The sequence below is a fragment of the Thamnophis sirtalis genome, unplaced genomic scaffold (assembly GCF_051295495.1).
Source record: "Thamnophis sirtalis isolate CommonGarterSnake01/CBP01778 unplaced genomic scaffold, rThaSir2_p1.2 scaffold_2, whole genome shotgun sequence".
NCBI lineage: Eukaryota > Metazoa > Chordata > Lepidosauria > Squamata > Natricidae > Thamnophis > Thamnophis sirtalis.
The window spans coordinates 103063488-103072492 of record NW_028261382.1 but is presented as its reverse complement, the minus strand read 5'-3'; positions in this window follow the sequence as shown (position 1 = coordinate 103072492).

Genomic DNA, 9005 nt, shown 5'->3' with positions numbered 1-9005 from the left:
CAAATATTTACTTCCCTCTCCCCACGCTCGCCCCCCGCAATCCCCCCAACCTTCGCCCCCCTCTGGCTTCCCAGAACCAATACAGGGTATAAATCTTTAGCAAAAACATTCTAAAATAGACTTTAAAAAAAAGTTAATAACATCTTTCATTTGAGCTTTAACTCCTCCTTGCTAGGCTTGTGAAAAGTCCTCAAAGAAAATCCTGACACAGCTCATGAACTGAGGACACAGGTAAACCTCCAAGTGGCCTCAAGGACCCTCTCAAAGGATGCAAATGACCAGCTGTCTGCAAGGAGCATCAATCCTTCCCTTCCCTACCATCCAGTCAGAACTGAAGAAGCTTCTTGGATGGGAAGTGAAACATCTTCAAAGAAAAACCTGGCACAACCCATGACCTGAGGACAGAGATAAACTTCCAAGTGGCCTCAACGACACTCTAAAAGGATGCAAATGACCAGCTTTCTCTGCAAGGAATATAAACTCTTCCATTCCCCACCATCCAGTCATAGCTGAAGAAGCTTCTGGGATGAGAAGCAAAACATCTTCAAAGAAAAAACAAGGAAGTCCAGTTGCCTCCTGAACAAAAAAAGAACCCTTGGGATAACTGTGGCCTGGATGACTGAGAATCTCCATAGACATGTGTAATGACAATGGGTATTGGACATCTTTTGCTTTGTACCAGTATTCCATGCTTCCACACATATATTGATCACACAGAGGATCTCCCCTCTTAATAAACAGAAGAAAGGCACTTCCTGCTTCGAAATGAGAGGCCAACTGCTTCTTTCCCAAGATGCATTATTGGGGAATTCTGCATCTGAATATAACTAAAGATTTAGTTGAAGGTCAAGATTGGAATTTGCCTGCTGCGGCGAAGCAAGGAGAACCAGTCTGACTCACCACCCTGCAACAATCAGCGAGGATGGAAATAACACGGACCGGAGGGTGTATGTATTTATTTATTTTCCTGTTGAAATGCGGCTTTTTTCGACTTTGAGCGAAATTGAAGAAGTGCTGCTTCTATCTCTCATTTGGACCAAAGTAAGTCAACTTAGAAGAGGGGTACATGGATAAAATGGATGTGGTCAGGACAGTTAAAGGATCAAGCACAGAAAATCAGGAGTCTAGACAGTCCCAAAAACTAAGAACCTTGGATACTATATAGAATACTAGCTGGATACCCATGCTTCGCGTTGAAGCTATGTGATCGGGCTATGCAGGAGAAATTCGACTCACAATCTGTTGACTCAGTGGTGGTTGGTGATCAAAACACATAAGGGAATATCGCTCCTGCCGCTTTGAGTCTCGAAGCAGTTCGATAGGTGGAAGGCGTAGATATTTTGGTGAGGTACCGATGTTTAGTACTTCATTCCTAACTGAAGGAGTGGAATGTCTGCCAGCTTGAACTGAGGTAATGGAATGGGAGGCAACTGGCAGTTGGAACAGAGTTCTTTTGAGGTGGGGAGGGGGAGTAGAATGTCTAACTCCTTAGCATCAGAGCCTGTTAATAAAAAGCAACTGGCAGTTGGAGCAGAGTTCTTTTCAGGTGGGGAGGGGGAGTAGAACTCCTTAGCATCAGAGTGTTTTAATTGCCGTATAAGAAATACTAATGATCTGTTGGTCATTTCGAAAAATCCTTTCTTAGCGAGCACCTAGAAGCCAAGTGGGACATACATGCCAAATTTCAAGTTTGTAGGCTTTACGGTTCTGGAGATTTCGTGATGAGTGAGTGGTACTTGGCTTTTATATATACAGTATAGATTAATTAACAGAATAGTAGGAAAATGTATAGTTAAAAGAATCAAAGTTTACAATATGCTACAACCTAAAACAGATTTTTTTAAAAAATAAAGTGACGTACTTATGGTAGATGACTACAAAAAAATGTATTAAAGTATTTCAGATTTGTGTTGGAAGTGTGGATTATGTGAAGATAAATTTTATCATGCTTGTTGGACTTGTTAAAAACATTTCTGGGTTCAATTCCATATAACGATACAACGAGTTTTACAGATCAATTGAAACCGGCCCTTTATTGTGCTGAGCTCAACGGGCTGCAAATTGGAAAGAGCCACGGAAGATTATTTTTAGACATGACAACTGCTGTGAGACTATTATGTGTGCAAAAAATAGAAAGGCTCTGAAAAACTCACAATGGAGCAAAGGTTGACGGAGAGGACAAAAGGAGCAGAGAAAGCAAAATTAGCTTGTTTGATTAGAAAAAAGATCAACAATTTCCTTTATCAGTAACCGGAACTTTCCTGTGGACTGTTTGCTAAAAAAAGAAAAATATGCCAGAGGAAAAATGAATTTGGGATGAATGGGTTTGAAGTTTAAAAAGGATGCCTTATGGCTAGACAGAAATCATGATATACCTTTAGAGAGGAAGAGATAATAAAATATACATATATACAGATTAAGAGTTGGAAGGGACCTTGTAGGTCATCTAGTCTGATGCCTTGCCCAAGCAGATCCTACTTGACTCTTTGACTAAAGGCAGCCCAGTCTCTTCTTGAATGTCTCCAGTGATGAAGCTCCCACAACCGGTAGCGGAAATTTTGAGTAGTTCAGAGAATCAGCAAATACCTCTGGCTGTCCTCAGAGTGAGGTGGGAAGGGGGATTTTGCAGTATCCTTCCCCTACCATACCTACCAAGCCATGCCTACAGAACCAGTAGTTTTTTTTTTTAATTTCACCACTGATTTGTATCTATCTATCTATCTATCTATCTATCTATCTATCTATCCATCCATCCATCCATCCATCCATCCATCCATCCATCCATCCATCCATCCTATATCTATTTATCTGTCATCCATCCATTCATCCATCTATCATCTATCTATTTATCATCCATCTCTATCTATCTATCTATCTATCTATCTATCTATCTATCTATCTATCTATCTATCTATCTTCTATCTATCTATCTATCTATCTATCTATCTATCTATCTATCTATCTATCTATCTACCATCTATCTATCCTCTATCTATCTATCTATCTATCTATCTATCTATCTATCTACCTACCTACCTACCTACCTACCTACCTACCTACCTACCTACCATCTATCTATCTATCCTCTATCTATCTATCTATCTATCTATCTATCTATCTATCTATCTATCTATCTATCTACCATCTATCTATCCTCTATCTATCTATCTATCTATCTATCTATCTATCTATCTATCTATCTATCTATCTACCTACCTACCATCTATCTATCCTCTATCTATCTATCTATCTATCTATCTATCTATCTATCTATCCATCCATCCATCCATCCATCCATCCATCCATCCATCCATCCATCTATCTATCTATCTATCTACCTACCTACCATCTATCTATCCTCTATCTATCTATCTATCTATCTATCTATCTATCTATCTATCTATCCATCCATCCATCCATCCATCCATCCATCCATCCATCCATCCATCCATCCATCCATCCATCCATCTATCTATCTATCTATCTATCTATCTATCTATCTATCTTTCATCTATCTATCTTTCATCTTTCATCTATCTATCTATCTATCTATCTATCTATCTATCTATCTATCTATCTATCTATCTATCTATCTATCTATCATTCTTACTTTTGGGATTGACAGAACATCTTGTTGGCTATTTCATTAATGTTGAATTGCACAGCTCACCATTTCAAAGTCCAGTTCTGCTCCATGAAGATAAATCAGTGCAAAATTCCAGTAGAAGTAGAGCTGTACAACACAAATTGCTTTTCATCCTTCAATATGTATATATTCTTTTAAATTAGGAGGCTTGGGAAAGGAAAAACAGAGTTGCCGTTACCGAGACTTCATTCTTCCTATTTAATAACACACTTGATGACAATGTTCAGATCTGGATGACAGACTGTACCGAAATAAGGATGTGGGGGGGGAGTGGGGTTGGAAGTGTTTTAATATCAACTATGTTGAGAAACGATGACACAAGGAACACTTACTCTTTTGTGTTTTTAAGCTCTAATGATTGCTCTGCCTAAAGACTTTCCAACAAATTGTTGAGAATATAAAATTGGCCCTTTAATATAAAGACCAACTTAAAAGCATCTTTGAAGTCACCCAGAAAATGTTCTGCTATTATTATAGGCTATCTTATGTTATATAAGGGATTATAATTAGATGAACAGAAGGGGAACAAAGAAACAAGTCCAGTTAAATTTTTGCAAAATTAAATCACGGTTTCCACTCAGGTGCCAAGACTGGAGTGTCCTGCAGAGGTGGGTATTCAGCAGGTTCTGACCAGTTCTGGAGAACCGGTAGCGGAAATTTTGAGTAGTTTGGAGAACCAGTAAATACCACCTGTGGCTGGCCACGCCCCATCTATTCTCTGCCTCCTGAGTCCCAGCTGACTGGCAGGGAATGGGGATTTTGCAGTAACCTTCCCCTGCCATGCTCACCAAGCCACACCACATCCACAAAGCCACAACCATAGAACCGGTAGTAAAAAAAAGATTGAATCTCACCACTGGTGTGCTGGGCTCCAATACAGGTCACCCTCAACTTACAAGTCATTTGTTTAGTACTGTTTGAAGTTATAGTTTACAACTGGACTTCACACCTATGCCTGTCCTAGGATATTATAGGTAAGAAGCAAAATTTGGAATTCTACTAGGAATTGGATCGTAAGGCAAGGCCCACAAAACTGGACTAGACGTTCTCACCACTTTAGGTGACGTTCTCTATGGATTAACAGCTTCCAGATAGCCTTCAAAGACCGCTCCATGGAGAGTGCCTTGTAGTGGTCAGTTCATAAGATAATAAGGACCTTTGAGGTCCTCTAGTCCACCTCCCTACCCAACACAGGAGTCCTTATACCATCCCAGACAAATGACTGTCCAATATTTCCAGTGATGGAACACCCACAGCTCATCATGTAATATCCTTGGTGTAACGGTCAAATCTGGACACAGCATCTCCAGCTATGTCCACCTACCTTTTCGGTCATTCCATGTGGACCTTCAGAGCACAGACTTTCTCCTTGAAGGAAAGGAAGACTCATTCAAATTCGCTCCCAGCGGAATCACTGGCAAAAGACTTTTCTATAGCAACCAAAGATAGCATTAGAAGCTGTGATATTATGCAGTCAGAACTCCTAGAAAGAGTTGGACAGACCCCAAATAAAAATCAGCCACCAATGCCCAAACTTGCAAAAATAATTATTTCCACCACCACCCACTTGGGACTCAGCTTCATGATGTACTTCCAAGCTTAAGGAGACCGATGTGAGGAGTGAATCTACAGGGGGGGGGGGGAGGTTGGCAATTCCTGACACTAACATGATGTGTTCTATTGCAGAGAAGTAGAATTCATACCTGCTGGGGTCACCCCCAATTTGACTGCCAATTTTTTTCACTCTGTGGTTCCACGTTGGAATTGAGAAGTGTGGCAGATAAGAAGGACTTGCCAATCTCTCCCGTGCTCTATCTTTTCCTAATTATTATTTTTTCCCTATCATTCCTTTCTGCAGCTATCTTGCCAAGTACGTGGCTTATTATACTACATTATAATCACTATGCCACCATAGCTCTTGTGCCACCATAGATGATGGACATAGAATAGAATAACAGAGTGCAAAGGGACCTTGGAGGTCTTCTAGTCCAACCCCTTGCCTAGACAGGAAACCCTATACCGTTTCAGACAAATGGTTATCCAGCATCTTCTTAAAAACTTCCAGTGTTGGGGCATTCACAACTTCTCGAGGCAACTTCTGTTCCACTGATTAATTGTTCCAACTGTCAGGAAATTTCTCCTCAGTTCTAAGTTGCTTCCCTCCTTGATTAGTTTCCACCCATTGCTTCTTGTTCTGCCCTCAGGTGCCTTGGAGAATAGTTTGACTCCCTCTTCTTTGTGGCAACCCCTGAGATATTGGAAGACTGCTAACATGTCTCCCCTAGTCCTTCTTTCTATTAAACTGGACATACCCAGTTCCTGCAGCCGTTCTTCATATGTTTTAGCCTCCAGTCCCCTAATCCTCTTTGTTGCTCTTCTCTGCACTCTTTCTAGAATCTCAGCATCTACTTTACATCGTGGTGACCAAAACTGAATTCAATATTCCAAGTGTGGCCTTACCAATTCTTTATTCTTTTTAGCGTCCTCCAAGTAAAATCTCCATCCTTTTGAGGTGGGTGAGGAACAGTTGTATAATATTGGTATTTTGTGACTCGCATGTGCTGGCCCTCAACACTTTGGGTGTGATCTTCATGGGATGAATAATTATATCGTTTTTGTTGCTCTCCTCTGTACTCTTTTTAAGCCTCACCAACTTTTTGTAACATGATGAATAGAATTGGATGCACTATTCCAAGTGTAGTCTCACCAATGTATTATAAAGTGGTATTATCACCAGCTTGTAGTTCCTTTCCATAATGGATAGGAGGGGATTGCAGAGTTGAATTTCTGGAATACAATGACCATGAAAGAGTATATGGTGTCGACTCTGGAAGCTCCCCCCAATCTGATGTTCTTGGGTCACTGAACTACAACTTACACTTCCTAGCCAACAAGCACAGATGAAGCCTTCTGGATGGGAGCGATTGGACAAAGTGTCAGGCCTGTAGTTATATCCCTTTTAGGATATTTGGCCTGCCACACTCTCTCTTATTTCATTATGCTATTTCATTAGTGTAGTAGTTGGGAGGGGGGAATAGAAAGGAGTAGGATTGTGGAATGTGTTGCTGTCATTCTTTTCTAGAAGCCCAAGGTCATCTTTTGTCTCCGGACCTCTGCACCTGACCGGAACCAGCTAGGTAGAGATGCCAGCGTGGAAGAAGAAGATTGGACCATGTGATGGATTTGTGGGTGTGGGGACAAGATCATGAACTTTCCACTGGGTGGGGATTCTAGGTAACTTCCAGAATTGGGATTCCACAGATGTGCCAAGATGTCCGACTTATTAAATTGGAACTTTAAGGATCATTTTGCCTTGGACTTTAATTCTGCATGATACTTGGAACGCTGACACAGAGATTGAACAAAGATGGATCAGCAAAACATTGTGGACATAGGATACTTAGATTTCAGTAAAGCATTTGATAAAGTAGACCACAACCTACTTGTTAGCAAGCAAGAAAAATGTAGGATAGACAGCACCATCAACCGAAGGGTTTGTAACTGGCTGACAAATTGTACTCAATGTGTAGCCCTCAATAGAACCACATCTACATGGAGGGAAGTAAGTAATGGGATGCACCAAGATTCTGTTTTTGGTCCAATATTCTTCAATATCTTCATAAATGATCTAGACAAGGGACTAGAAGAGGAACTTGTGAAATTTGCAGATGACACTAAGCTGGTCAACACCCCAGAAGACAAGCTCAAGATCAAATCTTGACAGATTTGAACACTGGGACCTAACAAAATGAAATTTAACATAGATAAAAATAAGGTTTTACACTTAGGGAAGAAAAACCAACTGTATAGATACAGGCTAAGTGAAATGTGGCTTAATGCTGGTAATTGTGAGAGGGATCTTGGAGTCTTCGCAGACAAATATGAGCCAACAGTGTGTGGCAGCTGCCAAAAAAAGTCAATGCAATCCTAGGTTGCATTAATAGAGGGATAGAATCATGTGAAGTTCTAGTACTGCTTTACAAAGCCTTAGTAAAACCACATTTGGAATATTATAGCATCCAGGTATGGTCACCACAATATAAAAAAGATGGTGAGACTCTGGAAAGAGTGCAGAGAAGACCAACCAGGATGATTAGAGGACTGGAGGCTAAAACATATGAAGAACCGTGGCAGAAACAGGACATGGCTAGTCTAGTGAAGAGAAGAACCATGGGAAACATGATAGCAGTGTTCCAATATTTGAGGGACTGCCACAAAGATGGGTCAAGCTATTTTCCAAGGCACTTGATGGCCAGAGAAGGAAGAATGGATGGAAACTGACCAAGGAGAGATTCAACCTAGAAGTAAGGAGAAATTTTCTGACAGTGAGAACAATTAATTAGTGGAATGACTTGCCTTCAGAAGTTGTGGGTGATTTTTTAAAAAAATGGTCAGCCACTTATACAATAGCAATAGCAGTTAGACTTATATACCGCTTCATAGGGCTTTCAGCCCTCTAAGCGGTTTACAGAGTCAGCATATCGCCCCCACAGTCTGGGTCCTCATTTCACCCACCTCGGAAGGATGGAAGGCTGAGTCAACCTTGAGCCGGTGAGATTTGAACCGCCGAACTGCAGATAGCAGTCAGCTGACGTGGCCTGCAGTACTGCACTCTAACCACTGCGCCACAGGGCCTCCTGCTTGAGCACAGGGTTGGACTAGAAGACCTCCAAGTCCCTTTCAAGTCTGTTATTCTATGTTCTATGTTATTATTATTTTTCTATGTTTGGGAATCAAAGAAAGAAGAGAATGAAATCCTCTTGATTTATATTTCTGGTTAGTCCAAGAATCTAAACTATTGCCTCTGTGCACAAAGATTTCCACCCTGCACATTCTAGAAAACACATGGGGGGAAAAAATGTAAACAGTGTTTTATTCTTACGCCTACTAAGTTCTTAGGCTGTCCTTCTCCCTTAATCTCCGTTTTTGCCTTTTTTGGTATATCCGGCACCACGGTCTATAATCATCCCTTTCTCCTTTTCCTCTCGAAATGTGGTTGGTATTTTTTTTTCCCCTCTCCCAGATTGCCTGCACTGTTCCGAACAGCTAAAATTATCTCAATTAAATCTCTCCACCTCCTTCCTTTGATGGCTTTTGTTTGGGGGGGGGGGGGAGAGATGGAGTCTCCTTCCTTCCGGGAGGCTGGAAGTCAGCCCAACACAAAGGATTGTTCAGCAAAAATAAAATAAAATACTGCTAGTTGTGAATAGAGAGACTCAATGAAAATGAAGTTGAGAAGCTGGAGCTCTTCAGAGGTGGGTTCCTACTGGTTTGGACGAGTATTATTTCTTTGTTTGTTTATTGGATTTATATGCCGCCCTTCTCCCAAAGGACTCAGGGCGGAGTACAACATTAAAAA